The following is a 27726-nucleotide window of genomic DNA, read 5'->3' on the forward strand; positions in this document are numbered from 1 at the left end:
AGTAACAGAACTTTGAATTTTTTTAACATCGAAAGGTACTACTCTGGCTGTATTTGGATACTGGGAATAGGGCTGTGACAGGAGGCTCCGATGTAAAGTCTTACTCCTGTCTTATGTACGTGTACGATATCGATCATTTTAAGTGCTAATGCTTTGGCTTTTATGAATATAAATTATTTATATTCGAGTTTAGATAGAATGAGTGTTTTTTATATTCGTAACAAACTTCGTAACAGTGACTTCCTCGTGTCTTCCTTGTGAGCAAGATAATTTAGTATGTTAATTCTTTTAAGCGAGTCTTTCCGGATAAACTTGAGGTGTGGTGTCCATTTATTTCTTGAATCTGAAAATATGCCTTATACTTTTTTGGACTTTTTGATGGGTGTAGGAATATTATTATTCATTGTTATAATGGTGTAACTAATATTTATTTTATATGTGAAAGAAATACATTGTGATTTTCGCACCAAATATAAAAAAACCTGACACGAGTAACTCAGCTTGTATACACAATTATATGTTTCTTTATTATGAAATTTCATATAGTCCTCAGAATTTTTTGTTGAAAGTACTTTATGTATTTTTTTTTTCACGAATTCAAAGAAAAATCGAAATGGAATTTTCGATTGACTGTACATTTTTATGAGAACATTGGAGCAATGGAGCACGATAATATTTCTTAAAAGTGTTCTGAGAAACAAAATGTAATAAAAAAAACATGTTACTGTGAAACCAATTGCATCTTATTTCGCGTAGGATCTGAAATTTATTACCACTGCACTTCATATAGGTACAATATTATTAGATATTTACATGTTTTCATGTATACGTTTTTTGAATTATACAATAATATAAAAAATAAAATGGTTTGTATAGTGTACAATTTTACCTTTAGAATATAATATGTTCAAAAAAACGTGACTACTGACTATATATAATATAGTTATAATAATTATAATATTGTCAAAAATTAATGATAGATTAAACGACAATCTCAGCTTTTGGACATTTTTCTGTAATTTATTGTCAAATTTACCTATTTATTTCATGTAATTTAAACATTGTATTATATTATATTATTCACTAAATGTTTTCATTTTATTTTATAGATTCACACGCAATATTGATTAATATTTCCAGTTTAATTGCAAAAAATGAACAGTATTGTCGTCATATTATAATCTCGTTATATTACTGAAGGTAAGCCTTTTTAAATTTTTAATGATGTGTTTATTTTTTGTTAAACATATTAATCATGATCGTTGTATGTACAGTTTTATAATATTTATCTTAGTCACATATTTTGAAGCAAATAATTGAAAATATTTATAATTATTATAAGATATGCGGTTTAAACACGTTTTCTTCAAGTTACTAAATTACATAAGAAAAATGTATGTTATCTTAACGTTGAACTTATCACATACATTTTTTTATGATTGATAGCTCGTAAATTCCACATATATTATAGAAAAATGTAAATCTAGATGAATAATATTATCATCATCTTTAAAACTTTTGATATTACAAAGTTTAATGGCGAAATTCCGTCATATATCGTAGTTAACCAAATATTTGTTTAGGTATGTACTTAGTTTGTTGTTATACACAACAAGTTAAAAATTTTTTTAAACATGATTTGTATAAGATAGTATAATTTTATTTTTTTATTAAATGAGTAACGTTATCAATTTTGACTACAGAGTATTGCGGAATGTATTCAAAACGTATGAAAATAAGAACCCTATAGATAAAAAAAATATAAACTTTTTTATAAATATTATTATTATTATATAAAATATATCAGTAGAATAATTACAATAGCTATACCCAATGTAACAACCATATTGATCAGCAATCGATATTCCCAGATCAAATTTTTAGAGCTTAAATATTATGTACACAGATTATTGATTATTGAATAAAAACATTAATTTTTTTCTGAAAACCTACCTACCTACCTGCCTTTACCCTAACGCACTCGCCGCGTTTGGTAAATAATATAGCAAGTAAAACTATGTTTCATATCGCTGAAAGCAATGCATTGTAATTTATAATATGGGTAGTGGACCGTGCGCTGCGATCGAGTGCCAGACACGCGAATTGTTGAGTACCCAAAAATGCAATTCTCGTCAAGTTATTTAGACTAAAAAGGTTATTGCGCTCAAACGGCATACCAGAGCCGCCAGGCACCCGCTCGTGTATAATATAATGTCAATGTGTGTGTTTATTATATTTTACCTACTGCAGTGTAATTATTCCTATTACGCTGTAAAATGGTTATGTTTTATAATAGTTTGCGAATAATGCGGTCGGCCACTATACACTACTTCAAGATGCCTCAGTGGCGACGTGCATTTCTCGTGTATAGGCGTTTCAGTACGGTTTTTATTATAACGAGCTCAGCACAAGTCGATATTTGTTTCGAGTTATCGCGTCATCACAAGTATATATCTACCTATTATGAGGTTATTATTATAAATAAGGCAATAAATCTAAATCATTACAAAAGCACTGTTTACTATCCTTTTTGTATATAATATATTTATGTATCATTAGACCTACATATAATCTATAACTCGTATGACAAACAAATATATATTAGTTATATCAAGAACATTACACTACTTATAAGTTATACTTTACCACAATATTTCAACAGTTTAATTAACACTTATATTATTTTTAAAAAAGTATACATTTTTAGATCCTGATTGACGCGATTTGATTTTAAAATTATACTTGTTTTTTTCCTATACCTGCTATCCTCTTTTGAAACAATAAAAAGGAGGTAAACTAGTTTTAAAAATATTGAGATATATTATTTTTGGACTAAGCATTTATACACATTTATAGATATTTAATATTTTTAAGTTTATTTCTATAGGAGTCAAAAGAAAAGTATTCGTATGGTCATAAAGCTTGAAAGTTTAATACGAGGCATTTAATAAATAAACAAATGTATGAAATATATTTTTCAATAGAAGCTGAGAAACTGTCTTCGCTCAGAATCGTATATTGTATACAATAATTTATCATTGAATTAAAGTTGAATATATATAAACATAAAACATTACAGTGACTTACTTAATGACGGAGTATACTTTACACGTCATATTGTACAGTATATCAGTTACTTATTTTTAAAACTTTTCACGATGAATAAGCTTGAACACATGGAAATTTATATATTTTATTTTTATCCTTATATCTATATATTATTATAATTTTTTTATCATTAAAATTTTTTTATAGTGATTCTTATATATATATAAAAATGTAATATATCGATACAACAGTTGATTATTTATACATTTTTAAAGTATAAGTATATATAGATGAACGGGAAAATTTTCTATAATATTGATATACATCTATAATATAATTAAAAAAGTATACTGAATAACTAACTAATTATTTACCGGTTTTATATTGTTTTTTTTTTTACGAATAAAAAATATTCTGCTTAAGAATATTAAATAGAAAATAAAAAGAAGTCAATACTTGAAACGAGTGTTTACTATTAAACAAATTACCTCGACATGTAAAATATTTCGCAACGGAGTATAATAAATATACTATAAAACAAACGCAAATTATTTTATACCTCGCACGCATAAATATTGTCAATCGACAGTGCTACGTAATTTTCGACTCGTTTAGGTTCTCGGTCACGGTCAAAGATAGCCACAGTGTTTTACCAGATATTCTCAAGAAAAAAATATCGCTTATAGATTATTATATTATGTTAAACTGCGTGCGTACACGAACAATGGGGAACGATCGTTATAGGTACCTAAACATACGTCCGTGGTGGTGCATAATATGTTATATATATATATTTATATTTTCGCGTGTGTTTAAAATAAGTGGTTCGTTCGGCTTTTTCGGCTTTTCCGAACGATTTGCCCGCAGAAACACAATCCTCGGGTCGCTCATTGTTTTGTTGCGGTTTGATTTTCGGGCACCTCGAATCTTCTCCTCGTCGACCCTCCGGCTCACGCCACCAGTACCTAACCTACCTAACCACACCGCGGTTGTTTTCGAGTTTACACTGCGACGGCGTGAGGGTGTGTTGGCATCGTATTATAATAATAATAATAATAATAATCATAATCATAATAATGACTGGGTGAGTGTGTTTGCGCATTTAATAGAAAACGGCCAAGAGAAAAGCCAGGCGATGCATGAAATGTACAGATAAGCTCCTCTCGCTCATCCATAACCATAGTATCCGGAGGCCGAGAGAAAATTTGCCGTTGTTTGATCGTAAGCTCCGAATTCACATTACCGTAGTTTCGTTCAAAATGTCACGATAGATATTGCGAGCTGTAAATTAATTAACAACTTAATCAATACATATATTATTATATTATACTCCGAACTGAGTAAATTATGAACATAATCCCCCACCTACAAAGTATTTTTCACTAATTCAAATGTTACGTTTCGTATATTTATCTTGCTTTTTAACATTCTCTTAGTTAATAATATTTAAATTAAGATATGATATGATGTATGACCACATTAAGCTCGCCATCAAAATACATTATCTAATTGATAATTATTACTATCGTTTAATCGACAAATAATGAGAAATTATTTTTTTTTTTTTTGGTTTGTAGAAACTATATTAAATCTTAAACGCATTACTTTTTTACCATGTATAATATTATTTTATTCGAAAACATTAATTTAAGTTTATTTTCAATATTGTGTTTAAGCAATAAAAATATAATTTAAAAGTTTCTTTTCGAGCAGATTGAAAATAAGTGAACGAGTTTTAGATTGAAGAAAAAAATGTCCACCAGATATGTTAAAGAAAAAGTTGGCTAAATACCATTAAAGAAAATATGAAAACAAAAGACATTGTAGAAAAAAATACGAATATTATAATTATTGTAAATTTAATTTAATATTTTTAATAATAATAATAGTATTAACAATATTTTATTCATCTGATTTATAATGATGAACACCATTAATGTACTCATTATTCACAAACAAATCATGTAAAGTAGGTACACGGTGTATTTTTATTTTGTTTATGAAATAATTACATATTTTTTTCGACTTTGGTGACAAAGGCTGCTTATTATATTTAGGCTGACTTACTGTCTATATTTTAATGAACAATATATGTATAACATTTTTCATATGAAACAAAGCTACTATAGGTTTTAGTTTACAATACTTTTATCAATCGTTGAAATTCCGAAAACTATATTCATTCATTCATTTCTTATGCAGAAATTCTGTATGAAAAGTTTCAAACGATTTAGATATAGACTTTTAAATCTCACAAGGGTCTACTTTACATACAATATATATTTAAAAATAGTTTCGATGGGTTTTTTAAAGCTTTGACTTTAATGTACTACATTTACCTATATGTTCCTTTTGTCTGGTTGGTACCTATCTGGTACCTGTATAAATGTGATCTGTGCATGTTCGTACTTTACAAGCAATCCAAATATTCCAATCAACCGCTCTACACATGATAACCAATGTCCATTGGTTTATATCCCACAACCACCACACTGTAGAATTTAAAATCTAATCAATTAACCGATCGATCGTTAAACGCTATACACAATCTAACTGAAAATAACAAATTCATTCAAACACGTTAGTATCACAAATTTCACCAAAAACATTACCTATATATCCTATGTATTGATTAAAATGAAAATATTGCAATACAAGACATATTAAACTAGAATAGTATATATATATATCTATAAATACACATCAGCAAAAACTCGGAAACATTCACTCGATATTCGTCCTCTTCATAGTTTATCATTGTTAATTCATTGTATACAAAAACAATTTATCTCGTTATTGTTTATTGTGCTGAAGCATACACAGATTGCATATTATGTTAATTTTGTATTTGAAAAAAAAAATTGTATGACATGGTACATAGTATGTTCTAACTTCTAATTTTATCAGATCGAAATATTTATCAAATATAATACATAATATACTTAAATATATTATACATTTTCGTCATAGTATTACTGTTGATATAATATTGTACTCATAATTGTATAGTTATTCAATACAATTATAATATTATTACGAGTCCAGTGTTAGATTTGTAAATTTGATTTATTGTTAGGAACCTCCGTATAAAGTTTTTACTATTTTTATAATGTATTTATATTCCTTTATATAATTCTTGTTGTCATTTTGGTTGTGGTTATCCTAATGATACTCAAGCTAACTTAGTTTGAGCAGTCGTTAATTCTAACATAACTTACAACTTTCTTGATTTGGAAGTGGCAGATACTGAATAATATTTCCCTAAAGTTTCTATAAATTAAATAGAGGTAAGATGTATTATGTAACATATAATTGTTTATATATACAATTTAAAATAATAAAATAATATACATAATTTATTTAAAAGAACGAAATTTCTTTATTTTGTTGTTTTATATTATTTAATTCATTTATTAGAAATATTAAAAATGTACACAAGTAAAAAATATTAAGTAATTCTTCTGATTGTATGTTATTTAGAAATCATTTATAATTTCTAGTCAAGTGTTGTATACAAAATATCTAAAGGCATCTTATTATTTATAAAATTATGCGTAAAAACTAACGTCGGCAGTATGTGTGATAATATGTTGATATATTTAATTGTTATTAATTGAGTTTTATTCCAATGAAAAATGCCTTTCATATTTCATAATATAAATAAATGTTATATATACCTATATTATATTGATAATATTTAATAAAAAAGTAAATTTGTCGACGAATAATTTTATTTTAAGTTCAATTTTAGTAAATGAATAGATAATTATTTGGTAAAATAATAATAATAATAAAAATGAAAGTATTTTCTGAAATTGATGATTATAAAAATTAAATACGTGATATCAATAAAGATTTAATGGCTTTTGAAAAACTTTGTTAGTAGTTTTAACAAAAATCATAGACTTATAAAATGTTACAAATGTTGATATGTTGAAGAAGTTCATGGTTTTATTTTATTTAGTCATCTATAAAAATTATTTACACAAAGTGACAATATTCAATATTATATTTGTATAAATACATTTAAATATATATTTAAATTTGCCGTCTATATTTTAATTAAAATAAAATAAGTTAGTGATTATGATATAACATATTAATATTGTAGGAAAATTATTTCATCAATCCTTGTAAAAATAAGCCGATTATAAATTGTAAACAATAAATAATATTAAATTTATTTTATGTTGTAAATTAGGTGATCATTTCTAGTTTGTCGTACGAGTTCTAATGATATTATGTTACTATGATAAGGTGAATGAACGCATTTCAGCGTATGTCAATAATAGCTGCTAACTGCTTTATACATCAATGAATATATTGCTAGTGTTTAAGTTTTACACTTTAAATACTGAAATAATGTGACTATTTACCAGTTATTTAGAAATGTAAACAATTTAATTTTTATACGTTTGGTGAGATAACTTTCCTAAATGATGGTAAAATAAAACAAAATAATATTTATTTATTAAAATAAGGGATGGCTATAGTGGTATTTAAAATTTTAAACGAGAACTTTATCTTTAAAATAGTATTTCCTAATTGTACCTATTTATACAATATTGAAACATTTTGAACATTTAATAAGATGAAGTATTCACAAAGTGCTATTTTATAACAAATAATAAGCATTTACAATAATATTAAAGTGATGGAGCAGATAATTGTTATAATATTCGTAGCTAAACTATAACTATACACATTTATCTAATATAAACTAATATTTTAACATACATAACAATAAATTATCAGCAGCATTTAAATGTATAAAAAATATCTATTGTTAAAAAGCTATAGGGAAAAATAAATAGTTTAGATTCTAAAGTTCCAATGATTTGATATGTTTTTAAAAGTCTAGATACATTTTTTATGGAAAACAATATTCAAATATAATGTGTATTAATTTAAAACAAAAACCAATTCATTTTTCACTTAGAAATATATGTTATTTAAATTTTATTTTGTTTTTAATTAAAATATAATTAAATACTAGTTGTTATATAAAACGAAACACTCTTTTGTTGAATATTCTATTCAGAAAATAGAAAAAAAAAAAAAATTAATTTAAAAAAATATTAAATATATTTAATATTAAAAAAAAAAATTACTAATAAATTATTTTGAAATTAAAGAAGGAGTTTTTAATTCTCAGGAAGTAGGAACTATTTTAATCTCAAATTAACTATATTATTTTAAGGAGTATTTAAATACATTTAAATTAAAATTTATAAAATTGTATAAAATGTTTTAAAAACTATAGTAAAAGTAAATAAATCTATTATTAACATTCATTTTTGTTTTATGCATGACAATGTATACTTATATAAGGGCTAATATTTTTTGATTTTTAGGTATCACACAAATTCTGTATTACATTATTCTATAATGAGTTGTATTACTTTTTTTAGTTTTTAATTATAACATATTATTTAAAAGAATATATTTAATGCTTTTTTTTAAATTCTATATAATAATATTATCTAGTTATCCATTCTATATTATATATAATGATTCACCAAGTATGCTCACTCTAAAGTTTTTCTTAAATAACACAGTTATTCAAAATTTATTTTTTTTCATTTTTAAATATATTTAAAGAATCATATTTTAAAATGCTTAAGATAAATTGTACTATTTAAGGACTTTCCTATCGAGGTAAAGATTTCCGTTTTTAAAATTAGTACCTTCCCTCTTTTCTACTATAATTTATTTGTTCGATATTTTTTCTTAAAATTTGAACGAGTACTTTTGTGCACTAAGGAAAATAGGTTCATGATGATAATAGGTTTGGATTACCTTAATAATTAATATTAATCTATCAATATATATTAATATTATTAAAAAATGGTCAAGTATAATAAACATTAAATGTATTTTATATTTTTAATAATTTTTATCCTTATCATAATCATTTTAATAGGTAATCATTATAATTCATAATTAGATACAACAATATTTTCAAAAATATATCCACTTAATAATTGATTTAAAAATAGAGGTTCTTATTTGAAAAATAAAAGTTTGTATGACCACAGAATATCTCTTAAATAGTAGAAAAAAATCTTAAGAATTTTAAAATAAGGTTTTTAATTATATTTAAAAATTCTAAAAATAGGAATTTGAATAAATTCATTATAAAAGGAAAAATAGGGTATAATAATTATGCTCGGTAAATCATTATATTGTATAAGAGTCAAATATTTATTAATTATTTTTAGACAAATTCATTGAATCACTTTTAATTTATTAAGAAAATTGCCGTTTGTTTTTTATGTGTTTAAAAATGTTGAGTTGATAAAAATATAAAATAAATACGTTATAAATTACAATATTTTTTTATAAAATATTATATAATTTATATAAGTACAACTCTTAAATTAAATATTATAATAGTAATTATACCTTTTCGGCACATCGGCTTCTAAATCCCCTTTATAAATTAGTAATTACACACTATTGATTATATCTTTTAAACTAATATAATATTAATATGTGATTTATGGACGCATCATTATGAAAATTATTTGACCAACACGTGGCTATATTCAAATTAAATTAATTTTGTTTGTTAATTAACTCATCTCACATAATATTATTATGTATCTATCTTGTTTAATCTAACCCGGCTTTATACGTAAATTAAAAGCTTGATTCATATATGGTAACTACTACCTATGGTCATATATTTCGTCGAGATTCATAACTGTATGGCATTTTAGAAATATGGTTCCGTAACACATATTCATATACATTTAATTGATTTTATATACTATAAACAATAAACTATAGTAAAATAAATAGTTAAAGTAATAAATTACAATTTTGATTACATTTTGAATTTTACGAAATATATTATACACAATTTTAAATAATATTATCATTAGCTGATGATTTTATTTTTTGTCATAATATTTAGGTACGTCTATTATTGAAAAAAATCGTTATTATTAACTAAATGATTTTACTCTCTCGTTTACCAATCAACAAAATAAATATGGTTTGTCAAATCTAGATAATTTATTCCAACCAACCGTACCTATACAGTAATTTGTCTTAGATCGTTCTGCAGTCTGCTCGTTAATAATACAAAAACAGAAGCTATAATATTTTAAAATATTAAATTTACTGATATACCTACAATTTATATATATTTGCAGTTTAGATAAAATGGAATATAAAATCTAATGATTAAAATTAATCCGCACAAAACAGCAGCAATTTATCGTTTTTGCATAATTCGTTACTGCAGTAAGTACTAAATATCATTATTACAGGTAACATACCTATCTGACTTTCCAAATTAATTCTAACTAAGATATAACATATTTATGATTCCATAATAACGTACATTTTAATTTAATTTTTTTTTATATATATATATATATATATATTGACATTTTTGAAATATTTTAGTACAGAATGAATAGTGATGGTAAAATATTTTCTCCAAAATTATGTATTCAATATAATTTTAGGTATAGATAGGTTCATAATGAATGTACAGTGAAACTAAAATAGACATTAATTTAAAATTATACCAAAAAGTACGATATAATAAACTTTTAAGAAAAATTATATACACGCATAAAAAACGTATATTTTAAATTGTATGGTATTTAAATGAGATGTTTGAATAAAAAAATATTTGTTAACTGTTATCTTTGTGGAATACAAACCGTATAGTATTAAAATCAAAACGATATAGTTTTATAAAAATGCATTTTTTTTATCATTGTTAAACAAAATTAATGAATTTAAAGATTTCGTTTTTTATGCACATTAATTTTTAAATAATTTGATCTTTACAATTTGTTTCGGTCTAACAGTTGTTGCTAATAACAGAACAAAAAATATTTATGATTATTTATAGATAATTAGATTTATCGTAAATATTTTCTAGCTTATAAATATTAATTCATAGTCGTTAAATTATAAACCGAGGAAGAAATAGATTTTGTACTGATATATTAGTGTACTTCATAAACGGTACTCGCATGTAGTGGCATATGCTAACGTGCAATGTATGCGATACTCGTATAGCGGAGTAAGTTGTCAGCGGCGGATGTGTTCAAACAGTCGAATAAAATACCGAGCGAGTACATTTGCGACGTTTTCCAGAAACGACACGACATTTAAATTCTATTGTTTGCTAGTGTCTCCTGAGAACCAATACTAATATTTTGATCAAACAATAGATAGGCAACATCATGTATACTATTATTATACGATGTGTCGCATGTTGTATACATTTGGTGGATTTCTTTCGAGACATGCTATTTACCCGAACTTTATTAATATAATACACATTACGTCAGTCATATTATTCGATTGTACGTAGTTGTTTCACGGAATAATAGAGGAGCTGTCTGTAAAATCGTCCAATATGTTATAAACTTATAACTTTGGACAGAAATTTATTCTATGTATAATGAATATTGTATACACTATATAACTATTGTAATACATAATATGGTAGTACGGGTAAATCACAGGTAAACGTCGACTGCAGGATCAAATAATCCAATGGTTAGATGGATAATATTGGCGTAAGCAATGGTTTTTCGAAAACCACCTTTGTGCGAAAAAATGGTAAACTCTGTCGAGACGAACATAAATAGAATAGATTCGATCAATTATCGACATAAGCCCACCTAAAACCGATATTTTATTCTTTCATTTTTTTCAGCACGTTTTTTTCTATGGTCTATGTATACAATGAGTTAAATATTTATTTTGTTTTATAATTTTTATTTTTATTTAGAAAATAGAGCAAAAGTAATCGTTTTGTTTTTGTTTATCAAACATTGACTATTTATAAATTCAAAAGGTAGATGCTATTTTTATTTTATTTTTTTTTTAGTTTTGGCTTAAATAAACAAAAAAGAATAACATTTATTTCAGCACTCGAATAAAAATCATAAATTTTGTTTATTGGTAATTGATAAAAAATCTTTATTAAACTATTATTTTTTTTAGTACATGTATAATTTTAATAATTGAAGCTACTAAATAATTTTTTTGAAAATGTGCACTTAGTAATTCATGTAGTCTGTTCGATGGACAATTAAATATTGGTAGAACCTACTTTAAAGTTTTTTGGTTTTTTTTCCAGTAGCTTCTATTAATCTTAAAATAATCATTGTTTTGTTGCCATCTTAAAATAGGTATTTTCATGATTAATTGAATCGTGAACTGTAAATATTAATTTAAGTTATACATACAATGATTTCGCCTCAGTTTTTTTAATTGGAAATCAAAATTTTACTTAAAAATCTTAAGGATAGCCAATTGAAAATTAAAGTAAAGCACTAGAATTCGTGGAATACATTGTAAGTTTTGTACTCTCGCACGTGTACGTACATTCCTAATGTTGTGAAAAATCGTTCTTTTAAAATAGAAGAAGACCTGCGATTCTCGATCAAATAAATAAATTACAACTTACAAAGTGTTATAAGTACGGTTTCAAAATTGATGTGATGTTAAATACATCATATTATATATTTCGAGAAATCGAGGAAGAAATAACATATTATCTACTTCTATTGAATAAGGGAGGACCACATAGATCCATAATTTATTAAATTAAATTAAGTGAATTATAATAAAAATCCAACGAAACCTTCGAAAATTAAGCTAAAGAAAAACGAAGAAATGGATGTATGAAAACTTTGAATGCCTACCAGAAAAAATGAGTTCTGATTTCAATGATGAGGAAACGAGCGAAGCACTTGGAAAATTATTTTAGAAATAATACAAATACAAATAAATATAAACTATTAGAAATGATAATAAATTGAAATTGTTTTGATAATATACCCGGATAAATATTATCAGTCAGGTAAAAGCAAATTACTGATGTACTAGAAAAATGTGTAAAGCATCTTCGACAAAATATAAAATATATTATGCTAAAATATTCACACTGAGAAGCTATGAATGTTGGCAAGCAATCCACTTGCACGTTTCAAGGTTTTCGTTTGAATACACTTGTCAAATTATATGTCAAAATAGGAAATATGTATTTAGTTTTTAACAACAGAATGTCATAATATGTGACTTTAAATATCAAGTTTGAAACTATTTTAATAAACAATGCATAATAATTATGATTATGACTAATAATTTTTTCACTATTTCATATAATATAAAGAATAATAATTAGTAAGTATACTTATTAAAATTGTTGGTAAGTAACATCACTAAACAATTAAAATTCTATGAAGTTAATTAAATGTATACCTTTAAATTAATTACATTTTTTGATTGTTGTGAAAATATTAATTAAAGCATGAGTGTACAAAAAAATCAAATAAGTAACGATAAATCAAAAAATAATATATATATATATATATATATGTGTGTGTGTGTGTGTATGTAGATATTTTATAGGTACAATATATTTAATTAAATTTATTAGAAATTAACTATAAATTATTCATAATATTTTAGTTGTATATAAAGTTTAAAATTAAGGTTAACGTTATTTATTATAACAATGACATATTAATGTATAATTATATTTAAATATTATACTTTTTAAACAGAAATACTTTAATATAGGTACACAATAATATAACTCCTTAAATACAATTTTGTGTCGCGATTTCATTTGTATTATTGTTAATATATCGAATCATAAAAAACATATTTACATCCATCATTAAAACATTTTCAATAATGTTTTTAGACATGTACCCCTACCTAAAAATATTTTTATCTTTAATCCGATAAATATATACTTACTCTACCTAACTGCTGTCATTTATCTTTTTTCATTAATATTACTATAGAATACGCTATTAATGCAATTGCACATTAAAATTGTATCATATTTAAATGCATTCAAATATTTTTGTATTTATTTCGTTATTACTATAATTCATTATTATTATTAATATGTATATTATAGGCATCATAATTAGGCTTTAAGTTATAACCGTTGATCTATCCACCAAAGGCTATATTTTAATCACGAAGTGATTTAAATATTTAAAAAAAAACACTTAACTATAAAAAATAAAATCAAAATTAGCATGTATAATATTTTTTTTGTTATTACTATACTACGTTTTAACTACTCACCATATTGTTATTATCATTCAATTTCATATTTTTTAAATACATTTAATATTTTGATTCTATGTTATTTGTATATTTTAGTCACATCTTCTGCCCAAATTTTCACTTTTAGTAGATAAATTCGAATCGTTAAAATAAAAAATTTTACTCAAATGATAAATATTTACATGTCTGATGATTTTAGTGTCATATGTTTTTAATAATTAATTATAGCGCTGTGATATACTATGTTTTGTTGAATATTCATTGCTTATAAAATATGAACTAGGCCATGCTTGAAATTATATTACACGATGACATTTTAAAGGAACTTTAGAACGTTTACGTAAATAAATGAAATTAAAAAATAATAAAGCACCTAAAATGTACACCTGGACGTTATTGCATTGTCGTTTTATTTTTCATTTTCTCCTTTCAGACGTGGATATCTTGGTAATATTATTTGTCTCCCTTTCACAATCATATAAAATACATTTTCTTAGCCGTCTTGAAAATAAACGATCACCCGACTTCTAAAAGAATACTGTACGTGCTTTTAAAAACTTTACAAAACGTCGAGGTTCGTAGTAAAAATTGCAAATACATGCAGCCCTCAATCATCGGTACACCATCTGTCGGGAACATATTACGATTGCAACAACTCTTTTAAAACTTTTCTATCCGTTTGCCATCGATATTATTTTCGCAGCTTTAACCTGAAATCCCAATATAAATATTATACGTATTCTGCGTAGTATTGCAGGTTTGATTTTACATATGGCAAGAAAACTTTAGCAGGCGAGTAAGTATATGAAATGAATTAATATCCATCGAATAGTTTAGCACAAAATGTATATTATAATGCCTGCGTGTGTATATTTACGTATACGTTTTTTTTTTTTTTTTCATAAGGCCAGTGAAAATCATTTGGAAAGGCAGTGCAATAAGGATTTTTTTTCCATTTAGAACAGTTTTTAGTTTTATTCAAATCGCATAAAATCCTATCCTATTCGCAATTGTTTCAGCTAAAGGCAATTTCTTTTAATCGGGTAACATTGTGGACAGTTTTCATTATATTATACACATGATATTATGTATATTAATGCGAGTGCATACCTATACATTTATATTTTACATTATCATATTATATTATTCATAGCCACATAGTGATAATTTTAATGTGAATCAGTTTGTAAGTTAAATTAAATGTTTTAAGTATTATCTTTTATATCGAATATATGAAAATATTCATAAAACGTGAATTTCATAGGGCATTAAATCATATTTACGAATATATTATTAATATTTTTATTATTATTATTCACTATAAATTTATTAAATATTTAATGATTGTCTATGCAACTTAGCGTTAGTTTATTAAACATGGTATTGCTCTACTCATAATATTTATTGTGTACCTATATTGTATAAATCTGCAGTAGAGCTGTTAAACGAAAACTATTAGGTAGGTACTAATAAATATACTATTATTACTTCTTATAGATAATACAATCATTTTATTATGTTATACTCTAAAATTATGATTTAGTAATTTAACTTAAATGCGAGAACGTTCAAATTATTATTTATATATCTATACCATCAGCATAATAATATACTATACAAGTAAAAAATTTCATTTTTTTATATTAATTGTACCTGATATTTTATGTATATTGGATTATTACGATTTCAATAATTAGTTGTTGTTTTTAATATTTTCAGTGATGGATTTTAATTTTTTTGTGAAAAAAAAGCTTAATTGTTTAGTACACAGTTTGTAAGGTTTTACTTTCATTTTACGTTAAATATATTTCTTATAGCAAAATCGAGACTTTAATAATTGATTTTGCACAAAGAAAAAACCATATACATTGATTGTATATTTAATTTGAAAATATTGACTGTATTCAAAAGCATTCTAAAAGATTTTCCCAACAGAAATAACGCAACAGTTAAAATTAATATTGAATGGAATCACTATTGTAAATGTCTTTAAAAATGTATTGTCAAATTTCCATTATAATTGTTTATTAGAATCTTTGTAGTCATCTTTAGAAACACTTAAAAATCGTTACTGTTGAACTTTTTAAACTGACAAAAATTACCGTATAACGATAATAATATTATCATTATAAGTATATTATTTACGTTAGATTTTTTTTAAACATTTATATTTTGATAAATGTATTTATTATTTTATTGTGAAATAATAGGAGTCTAAAATGTGTATGATTTTAGATTTTGAATGATTACAGTTTACGAAACTTTTATGTTTAAAATGCAGTTCAGTTTGTAATCAGAATATTCAGAAATGGAAATTTAGAAAGTTTTTTTTTGTTTTTATTATTCTTGCATTGTTCATAATACATAATATATTATGTCTCGTTTAACAACGATCAAAAACAAGTGTGTGCTATAATGCATTTAAAAATACATATTGTATAATTGTATTATTATTATTACATTTATTGTAATATTACAAAAAATGCACGGTTCTTTAATCTAAATTATTTTTAATTTTTAAATACTTTAAGTATAACATCAAAGTGCAATTTTAAAACTATTTAATTTAAGAGCTGAGTTTGTTTTTTTGTATAATAATAAAGTACCCCAGTGTAGTAAACGATGCTACTCTAATTCCAACGAAAAATTTGAATCAGTTAAACGTTATCTTTCTGAACACGTTGCACGATTCGTGTGTAAAACGTTTGTTTACAAAAGCGTAGAAAACAAAAATGAAATGACAGCTTTCAATTTTAAAGTACCTACATCATATGTTACGTGGAATTTAAAATAGATTTTTCTTATGAGCATCACTAATTTTCTTCATTAAATTTTATATTTTAAATCGTGAAATCAATGTTTATTAATTAATTTGATTTTTGTGTTATACTACGGTTAAGATATTGTTTTTTTCATGCGTTTTTTTTTTAGATTTTCTTAATTCTATACAAGATATAACTATATAACCCTTATAAACATATTTACAGTATTTAAATAATGAAGTATAATTAAATTAAATAAAGTAATTATTTTCTACGATCATTGCACAAGATGTAAGATACAATAAATTTACTACGTGTTATAATGTTAATATAAAATGATAAAAGTAACACACAGATATAACAATAATACAACTGTTATATTGTACAGCTGATGACTTAAGAAAAATCGACCAGAATACAAGACGAATTCAAACTTCTAACCACGTACCAAGACAAATCGTCAAGTTGCGTTTTGCTGTGAATCCTTTAAAAACTCCACGTCCGCACTAAGAAACTTAATAGCGTTGATGATGATAATAATACCAACGCCAAACTTTCCAGCGTTTACTGTCCATTAAAAACGGTTAAATGGTGCTATTCGGGCGACGAGACGTGAAACGGCGTGTCATTCGGTCTGTCGGACTCGGCCGTCCAACTCGCCATTACACTGGATAGGTGTAGTCATAATACCCTCCTACTCGGTCCTTTACCAGTTTACCGCATTTCGAGTTTAGAACCCTATTTAGAAGCCACGGAAGTTATCGGAAACTCCTAACCACACATTACGGCTATGTACATGTATATAATAATACATCATTAATAGGAGTTCGGTCTTGGATTAATAAACATACATTTTTTACAACATTATTTGGTATAACGATACTATTAACCTCGACCACGACACTTATCCGCGTTATATGATACTACTCGTAATACGTAACAGCAGTCACCTAAATATTAATGTGCAAATAAATATTTTTTAAATATTCAAATATAAAAATAGCTCATTTAAATCATCATTTTAGATACGTTTTTATAAAATAGTGTAAATAAAAGTCTTAATTTGTATTTTATGTAACCGATAGTTTTAGTTGTATTGTTATCAGTAATTAATTTTGTGAATAATTGTTATCTATATCATATCGTATATATTATTTTATACATATAAAATAGGAATTTCATTTGCATTGCTATTTATCAATAGAATGAGTTCTTTGTTTATAAGTGTTACCAATAATAATTAATGGTATTAACAATATCACTCATTTTTAATTTCGATATCGGATAATCCGGGAATGTTTATATTTTTTCCATTTATTATCAGCTGTGATGTATAGACACTTATGATTTGACGGCAATCAAATCTATTTTGTTATAACGGAAATACGATTTTGGCGCCGTCTTCGGTTTTGTTGATAATGAAATATACCCAACGATGTCAAGGTCTAAAATCGTACAGATATGATTTATGAGTGTTGTTTCGATGGTGGTAAGAAAAGAGAGGAAAACACTAAATTTAAGAAAATTGGTGTCATTGAAACATGCCAACCGAATACTAGTGCCAATCAGACCCTTCCGTATCTATGTGGATCCCGAAATTGGCAATTGGTTTTTATACGTATTTTATGTAAACATTGTAAATCAGTTTTCAAATGAATTATATAGTGTTTGATGCATTCACGAAGATATTATTTGAAACTTTATTTCGTCGAGTATCGAGTTTCTAATCAAATTATCTATGAAATCCAAAATAAAATGAAATAAAAACGTATTGTAATATTTCAAATATATTATTTATTTTAGCTGTGAATCATAAATAAAAATAAAAATAAATATATTTTTAAATTAATATGATCATTTAGACTGAACGTAATTTAAATTTCAAATTATATTAGTATACCTACTTACTTCAGATTTTTTATAAAACAGTGAGGTAGGATTTTTATTAAATTACTAAATAGATTTTGTGTCATAAAACTAAACTTATAAAAAGTAAATTATAATATATTATCATATTTTTATTTACCAACTAATATAAGATATTCAATAGATAATACTGTCATTACATGCAATGTAAATTTTCAGAACTCCATAGTTAGCAACATTAAATTGGTTATAAACTAAACATGATATTATTTTTAAAAGTAACCTATCTTTTATAAAAATGTGAATACTTAATTCTTTATGATACAACTTCTTTGTTCATAAGTATTCTTTATCAAACTATTAGATGTAACAAAATATAGTTTAGATTTTTAAATAAACCTAATTTAAATAATGTATTTTATTTGGAGCATTGGAAAAATGTACTTTAATTACGTAGATATAAAATATTCATCAGTTTTTATATATTTAATTAGTTATTAGTTATTAAGTAGGGTTGACCTTATACCATAAAAATACCAACAAAATAAGTTTAAACATTTATACTGTGTAATTTTATTTTATTAGTATTAAACATAATTCAATTATACAGTATTAAATGTTTGATTCGAAATCCATCAGTATAATAAATTGTTCACGCTATTTATCCTAAACGCTTTAGTATATATATCATCTTAGCTAAATTACAGTTTTCCGTGATTTTTTTGAAAATTGTTTTGTTTTATAAAAAATAACATATTATTTTTAATTGTTCAAATTAATATAATGTAAATCAAAATTTGAACATTTTAAAGTTTAAATACTTAGTAAAAATTATTGAAATAACTTAGAGAAATTGTAAAACAGTAATTAAGGATTTCCAAAGTAATGATTTGGAAGAGGAAACTAATAAATTGTCCAGTTAGTTTTCCAGTTTTAACAATGATAAACTATTATATGTGCTGCTACTTGAAGAATGTTGTTTATCCTTTCCGATCTTTACCAGGCCACCATAAAGTCATAAGCAGGGTTCGGATTTTATAGCACCAAAAATACTAAAATATGCGCTATAATATTACCAAAAAAACCTTAAAATATGCTCTATAAATATGCCCTAAAAACATTAAAAATAGCAAAAAATTCAAGTCAAAATTGTATTATATTTATTAGATAATTTTATGAAATTATACATTTATAAAAAAAACTAAGACTATCTTCTATTACAGTTTCAAAAAAAATTATATGAACTGATATACATATGTTATTTTACCTTGAATACATAAATTATATCTTGCGATTATAACATGTTAAATATCATATTATTTATAAATTATTAATATGAAACGAAAATTTGAGAATTTTACTTATGGATTCGCATAAATAAATACTATTTTTAATTCAATATAAATTAAATTTATGAAAAATACAAAATAAGGCATTAAATGATGTATATTAGCAAAAAATATTATTAAAACTACAACTATTATTATTTTTTTTTTAAAGTATTGAAAAATGTTTTCAAGTTTGTGTTAATGTTATATATGAAAAAAATCCTAAGTATATATTAAATAATACAATAAAAGTTAAAGTGACTGATTTCTCTACTCTGCTGTTTTAAAGTATTTTATAGTGTAATTTATTGATGATGTTTTAGATTTTGAATGGAGCTATGAATGTATTGATTTTATAATGATGTGTATTTGTTTTTATTTTACTTATTATTTATTAATCTTTTTTTGTGCATCTTTCGACACTATTTGGAACATAAAAATGTTTATATTTTCATATTTGTGTGTAAAAAATTGGATAGAGTTATTACTTTGGGGATCAAAAGTAAAAAAAAATTCCAATAGTTTTCAAAATAACTAAGTAAAATAAAAAAAGTAAAGGAAAAACTGGAATTTTTACGTGAAACCTTATATAATAATAACAAAAAAAAAATCGATTATGTTTTTTTGTTTCTGGTTTATCTTAAAAACGAATATCCATAGTTTATGTATAAAATTTAAACCAAATGTTTATTTTCATTTTCTATACATAAATAATTTTATTTCAAAATATTTTGAGTATTTTGACTGTTTTGGGTATTTATTTTTTTTTTTGAAGTATAGTACTTTTTTTAGTTTTTTTTTTTTTAAACAAACAACGATTAAAACTCTTGAAAACACGTACGTAAGTACGTTATTCTAATATATCTATAAAAAAAATATTAAAAATACTAACTCAACAATTTTTTTTTTTATATGCATTTGAATTTTAAATGTTTACACAATTTGTCAAAATTATGAACATTTATAAGCTACAAGTATTTTTAAGTAAACATTTATAAAATCTTCAATTTTTATTCCTAAGGTATGAAAATTAAATACGAGATGGTTCATAAGTTGTTTATAGTGAAACCGAAAAATTTAATATACATATACCTATTTTTTTTTTATAAATGTTTAAGAAATTGTACGCAATTAATACAGATGTTAATTAATTGTTATAATTCAACAATATAGTTGTGAAAACTCATAATGTTGGATATAATATACGTTTTATTATTCACAATGCTGTTTTCAAAATATGTAAGTTCATTTTAACATAATATGTATTCGTTCTATAAATTTAGATTGTTTTTAAGTACGGCGGTATTAAACTATTAAACTAAACGTTAATAACAATTAAATAATATGGTATAAATGTATTTATACTCGTATGACGTATATATTATTTATATTAATTATTTTCAATCGTTATTTTTAATCACTTCCTTATGAAGTGTCAAGATGAACGAGTCGAGATTAGTGCCATAGGCCGGTACCTATTTTTGTCCTGTCGATTTATTTTACTATTTTACTATAGATATATAGTACATCTTTAACATGTTTTTGTGATTGTAAATAAAAATTGTGACCTTAAGTTAACTTATTAGTTTTGTAATTGAATCGCATGCGGTAATTAATTAATTAATGATATTGTAAAATAAATCGGTATGCAGCGACGAGAGCAACATTGTAATTTTAGACTTTTCTCGTTATAAATTTATGTTTGAAAAGTAGGTACTATGTGTACGCTGATGACATAAATGTATAATGTGAAATTTACGCCTCAAATCGATCACACCTTCTGGTAAATAATTCGATCGCCATTTCCATTAAAGGGTTTCAGTAAAATAATTGTAAGCGTCGGTAGCGTTGTTGGAGACTTCTATAATATGCAACAAAGAAAAGCTTGGTTTACGTCAAACAAATTTGGGTTTACAATTTATTTTACAGTGCTTTAATATTCAAAAAATAATAGCCAACATCTTTTTATTTAATAGGCATAAATGTTTGTTTGTGAGAATAATGTTTCGTATTTCGTCAACAACTATAAAATGTGTCGCATAAAATTAATGTAGCTATTCATTTTTATCTTGTTTTAGAAATGTGATTTAATATTTTTAAAATGGATAACTTTTTAAAATTAATTTAGTTCATTATTAATGTAATTATAAATAAAACATAATGGTTTTGGTAAAAAATATACATACATTTATTTATTTTTTGTGAAATATGATAGAGAAATACCTTGTTAGCGCCTTTTTTTTAGTTTGTGTTTGTTAAAATATGTTACTTGCTTTCAAATTGTGTTGAAAGGTAAAACCATTAAGTAGCTAATGGAAAACTGTGTAAAAATCTTTTCAATATTGCTTCACTGTTGGTTTTTGTTTTATAAACTAATTAATACTGTTTAATAAAAAAAAAATAAAAATATAAAATTGTACCTACTCTATAATCTGATTTATGGTTTAGAAAAAATATTGTTGCAGAGAAATTGCAATTTGTTTTCAACCTATTAAACGACACAATGTCAACGTTATGAAAATTTATATTGTGAAGTTTAAAGTTTTAAACGTATGCTTGTTACAAGGGATATGAAAATATCCATCGCCAAAAGAAAAGAATACATTATTATTGACTCTCTGTTGATTAAAAAATATTCATTTCGGAAGTGCATTTAATTTTTTTTTTTTATTACTTAACTCATAAAAACGAACAATATGCGGTAAAATTTCAACTTTGTATTCGTAGGATTTAAAACTCAAAAGTTACAACAATTGCGTATATTTTTAGAATTTGTTATAATTTTATAAGGTTTCAGGCTGTATTGCGTGAAGGCGTAATAGCCTGTAACCACATACCAATTTGCGGGTCGGTCGGTATTAGCCTCAAGAATGTTTATATGGATTATACAATATTTTTTTCATTTTTCTTTATTTTTTAAAAAAAAAATGTTTTTTCATATTTTACGCAAATTCATATAACTTAAAACTTTGTATGATATATTGTAACCATATTTGCAAAATGACATATACCTACTTCGAAAAATATATTTAAAATTAAATAAGATAAAAATTATTCCCATACGATTGATGCTGTACAGAAATGATATTTTTAAATAATATTAAAAAAAATATATTATAAAGAACCTTTTATTAAATTGATATATTTTTTTTAAATTTAAAATATATATAAATTGCTTAAATATAATGAAAATATTTTGAAAAAAATCTATTCGAGTATTCATATATAAAAAAATATGATATTAACACATTTGATCAAAATGTCATGTATTTATGGGTATTTATTTTTGAGTTTTACCCCAAAAAAACATGATTGATTTCATCGCGTATATATTGATTTTGAATACAAATTTCCGTGTTTCATTAATTTTAATTTCTTTTTCAGTCATTTTGAAAAACACTTAAGATTTTTTTTTTTGGGGGGGAGGGCACAAAAAAAATTTCAACTAGATCTAATTTTTTACCAAAAACCACTTTTAAAGTTGAGAATCCAAACATTTTTATTGGCCCAAAACATTATGAATGACAAAACAAAAAAAAACATAATAAATAATATTATATCAGTAAAAATCTATAAACATTAACATTATATTCATTAATTTAAAAAGGAAATTCATCTGATATTTTTATTTCTCTAAATAAATTATTATTTAATATTATATAATATTTATATATATCGTATTTCTATTGAACTCATAAAATATAATTTATTTTAGGTATCATACTATTTCAATTTTTATATTTTGTGATATAGAAACTATTCATATATATTATATTATGGCAATATAATATGATAACATCATATTTGAGTATTGGATAAAATTAAATATAAATTAAAATATTTTACTCCAAATAAACTTTTAATAGCGTTAGATAAATATAATTTAATTCACACTACGAATATAGTATTTGAAAAAATTATAGATATATAATATATTTTAAGTTATAAAAAATATAGTTATGCTTCACAATATATATATACGTACTTTGAGCAACTTTGAACGGTATAGATATTTTTTTAGTTTTATGATAATAAATACAATTTTGATACAACAGTTTATACAGAATTTTTTTTTTTTTTGTTTGATTCAAAAGTATTATAATATTCGATATTTTTTCATCACTATATTAGATTTATCACTGAAATATGATGTAAAAAAAAAAACAATAATTTATGATCTAAAATATATATATGTATTTTTTTTTATTCTGCTTGTTGCGGTATGATCTATGAAGATAAAATTATATTATTTATCAGGGTCACGGAGACCAAGGAACTAAAAATCGGTACTATAAATTGACTTTCACCGGACAGGGTAGTAAATTTGTTTACGATTTTTCTCATTTTTTCAATCACGTATAAAAATTGCCTGCGGCCGACATGTATTTTATTGAGTTATATGATTTTGATGGCCTTATTGTGCGCAAAGAACTAAATCAAATTTTCAAGTGATATAAAAAAATATAACTCTTCTCGGTCGATTATTATTAATCACAAAATATTCTTTGATATTTACACTTTGATAACTTTTGTCCTCTTATTTACGATTCAATTATTAGTATATTGATGAAGGAATCAATTTAATTAAGAAAAAGATAATACTATTTCACTTCAGATATTTCTGATATCAATAAACGATCACAATAATAATAATAATATACACAGTAAATTCAATTCAGCATAGTGTTAAAATAAATTACATTTAAAGGTACCACAATACATATTTATAAATAATTTTGTGTTGAGTACCTGAACAACTGTCATTCTAAATATTTCTATATAATAATACTATCTATAATCAATGCTATACTGTATGTTTACTAAAACATGTTTAAGGAGCATTGACTTGTGGGTCATCAAAGCATTTTTTTTTATTTATTGTGACTGTTATAGACATATAACATTAAAATGTAGGCAACTGCTTGTTTTTCAATTCTTATAAATTATTAAGTTTAACCTCCAAAATTATATAACTAACTTTAATGTTATTATTCTCCCTGAATTCTTAAGACATTTAAAATTAAGACGTTTTGACATTAAAATTTGTTTGTAATAATTTTAGAAATATAAAAATAACATATATTATTTATTTTAGTATTGTAAAATGGTTAAGCAGTGATACAAAATATAATATAACATGATATTATTCATATAATACTATTTGAATTTTATTTAAAATCTATAAAACTTGATCATTTCTAATATGCATTTATTATTTCTGAAGTATGTATTCATAAACTGCTTAATTTAAGTTATTTTGTCAAGTAATATCATCACAAATAATAATTATATAACCATGAGTTTATATTTTTGTAGTTGTCTGATTCTTCTGTGAAATGTAGTGTTGTATAGTAATTTTCACACAATAAACATATTTTAACTTTGCAAAATATCTCATTAGTAGTGCAGTATAAAAATCCATACCTATACTTCTTAGCATACTAATTATAAATGGTAAAAATTATACTATTTCATTAAAAAAAATATATCACCTAATGATAATATGTAATTAAAAAATAATGTTCGAATTGGTCATTATAATTTATAAGGTTAGTTCAAACTTTAAACAGAATATAGTTATTTTATAACCATAATATAATTATACTTAATTAATAAATAGATCAAAAACTAAATTATTACGCTGGTAGGTAGTAAATATATAACAAGACCATCTTTCTATACATAGCCTTAGTATTGTAGTATTGAAAATAATCTTAGTTAATTTAACTAATTTTGACTGTTTTTATTTTTATCATTTTATTTTAGATTCTCTGCTTAATACTATTATTTTAATATTTTTTAAACAGATCAAATAAATAATGTAAAAGAGATAAAATATTTGTTTTTAATATTATAAGTTAAAAATTCGTATGAACAATTGTATTTTGATACCTACCTTATTTAAATTATATAAAAAACAAGCGGGATGTGAGTCATATTATATCTTCCGCGTTTTACAAGATTTTAATTTAAAATCAAACATATGACGTATAAGACGGAATAATATGTGTTTTTATAAAAACATTTCCAACGTGACCAATGTAAAAACTGTGAATACAGTTTAGTGGCTTATTAAATTAATATTACGTAGAGCAACTGATAAAAAACAAGTAAATTTCAAAATAAATGTACAAAATGTATTAAAAAAATGAACGTTAATTTTATAGTATGTAATTTCCGCATTATTAGTGCGAAATTAATTTGATAACCACTTATATACAAAGCATTGTTATTATATAGATAATATTCCGATAGATTCCAGTTCAAATTTAAAACAATTTAACTTTAAAAAAAAAAAAGTTTTATCTGTGCGATGATTAACGTTTGTGTTTGCGGAAGTTTATGTTTAGTTTTGTATGTTACCAAAAAATATTCACAGAGTGTTGAAAACACAAATGAAACAGAGTATGAAGGAGTTCATTAAATTTATAATTGGTATGTAAAACCAGCTAGGAATTAAGGATCCTTAAAGGGTTAGGTTTAAAAAGCATGAACCATTTTTTCGTAGTCATAGGTAGAGAGGGGAATAATTCAAAGAAGTAAAAATAAAAATCTCCCGAATCACAAATGCCGCTCGGTACGTGCCAACAAGAATGTAATCCGATACGCATAATAGAGGGGAGCAAAAAAAAAAATGAGAAAAAAAAATGTTTTTGTTATCTTGTCGAGGAAAATATAGGTAGTTCGTTATGGTATGAGAAATTAAAATAAAAATAAAACCGAATTGCTAGTTTTCAGTTGCAAAAACGATCGGCGTTCACGAATTTATTCCAATTGTAAAAGTTAAAATCTCTCAAAGGATTTCACAGAATTTTGTTTTTATTTTTTTTAAAAAAACCGTAGGTACATTTAATAACAAAAGTTACTTATCCATTCACATGTGTTATTATAATTATTCAAGTAGTATTGTGTAAAAGTACTTGCTCATATAAATTCTTATAAAATTATTAGTTTTAGATTGTCATGATATGTGTGCATAGGTACTCGTTTTAAATTATTAGTTATTTAATACTTTTCTTAATGTTAATTTACAAATAATTTTCATACAAATATGTTTATTTTATTACCCATATAGATTATAAATCATATATCTAATTATGTGGGTAGAATTTTTCATAAACGTGAACCACAACGAATGTTTAATTTGTATTTTGTGATAGTTAATTAAATTGAATTAATACACAAAACGTAGTTATCATTTCCAATGTTAAAATGTGTTTGATACAATATGAAGGGTGTGACAAATAAAACGATATCCAACGTTTTTAACATACACCACTTATTTTAGGCATTAATTATTTTTATTTGATTCAAATAAGCTTCATTTATATGTTTAGGAAATTAACTGATCAAAGATCGATTTACCACAAAATTCGGTTGGCTTGTTAAATTAACAGATTCCTCATTTGTTCAAAAGGTTTAGAATAAACAACGGTACAATAGTAAAGTACAGACAGAATCTGTCATGATGAACAAAGTAATTGCAAAAGTACCTACTAGACGAATGATGTACGTGTGTAAATAAGTTGGACACAAGAGTACTAGTAAACAATAATGTAATATATGTCTTACTATAAGATTAAAACCTAACTTCAATAGTTGAATGGTCCACTGTTATATAAATAGTTTGCGATTTACATAATATAATATATTTT

At 24.0% G+C, this 27726-nt stretch overlaps 1 protein-coding gene across 2 annotated transcripts in view; it reads left to right on the forward strand.

Annotated features, from left to right (window-relative positions):
* The window catches only part of LOC132929489 (uncharacterized), a 160191-nt gene that overhangs the window by 32698 nt on the left and 99767 nt on the right, over positions 1-27726 (forward strand). The window contains exon 2 of one of the 2 annotated variants that reach the window (XM_060994871.1): positions 1110-1200. The exons of the other annotated variant lie outside the window; for it this stretch is intronic. The gene's annotated coding sequence lies outside the window, so the exon portion shown is untranslated. The remainder of the gene's footprint in view (positions 1-1109; positions 1201-27726) is intronic. 2 annotated transcript variants of the gene reach the window in all.

This window comes from Rhopalosiphum padi, chromosome 4 (genome assembly GCF_020882245.1).
Source record: "Rhopalosiphum padi isolate XX-2018 chromosome 4, ASM2088224v1, whole genome shotgun sequence".
Taxonomy (NCBI): Eukaryota; Metazoa; Arthropoda; class Insecta; order Hemiptera; family Aphididae; genus Rhopalosiphum; species Rhopalosiphum padi.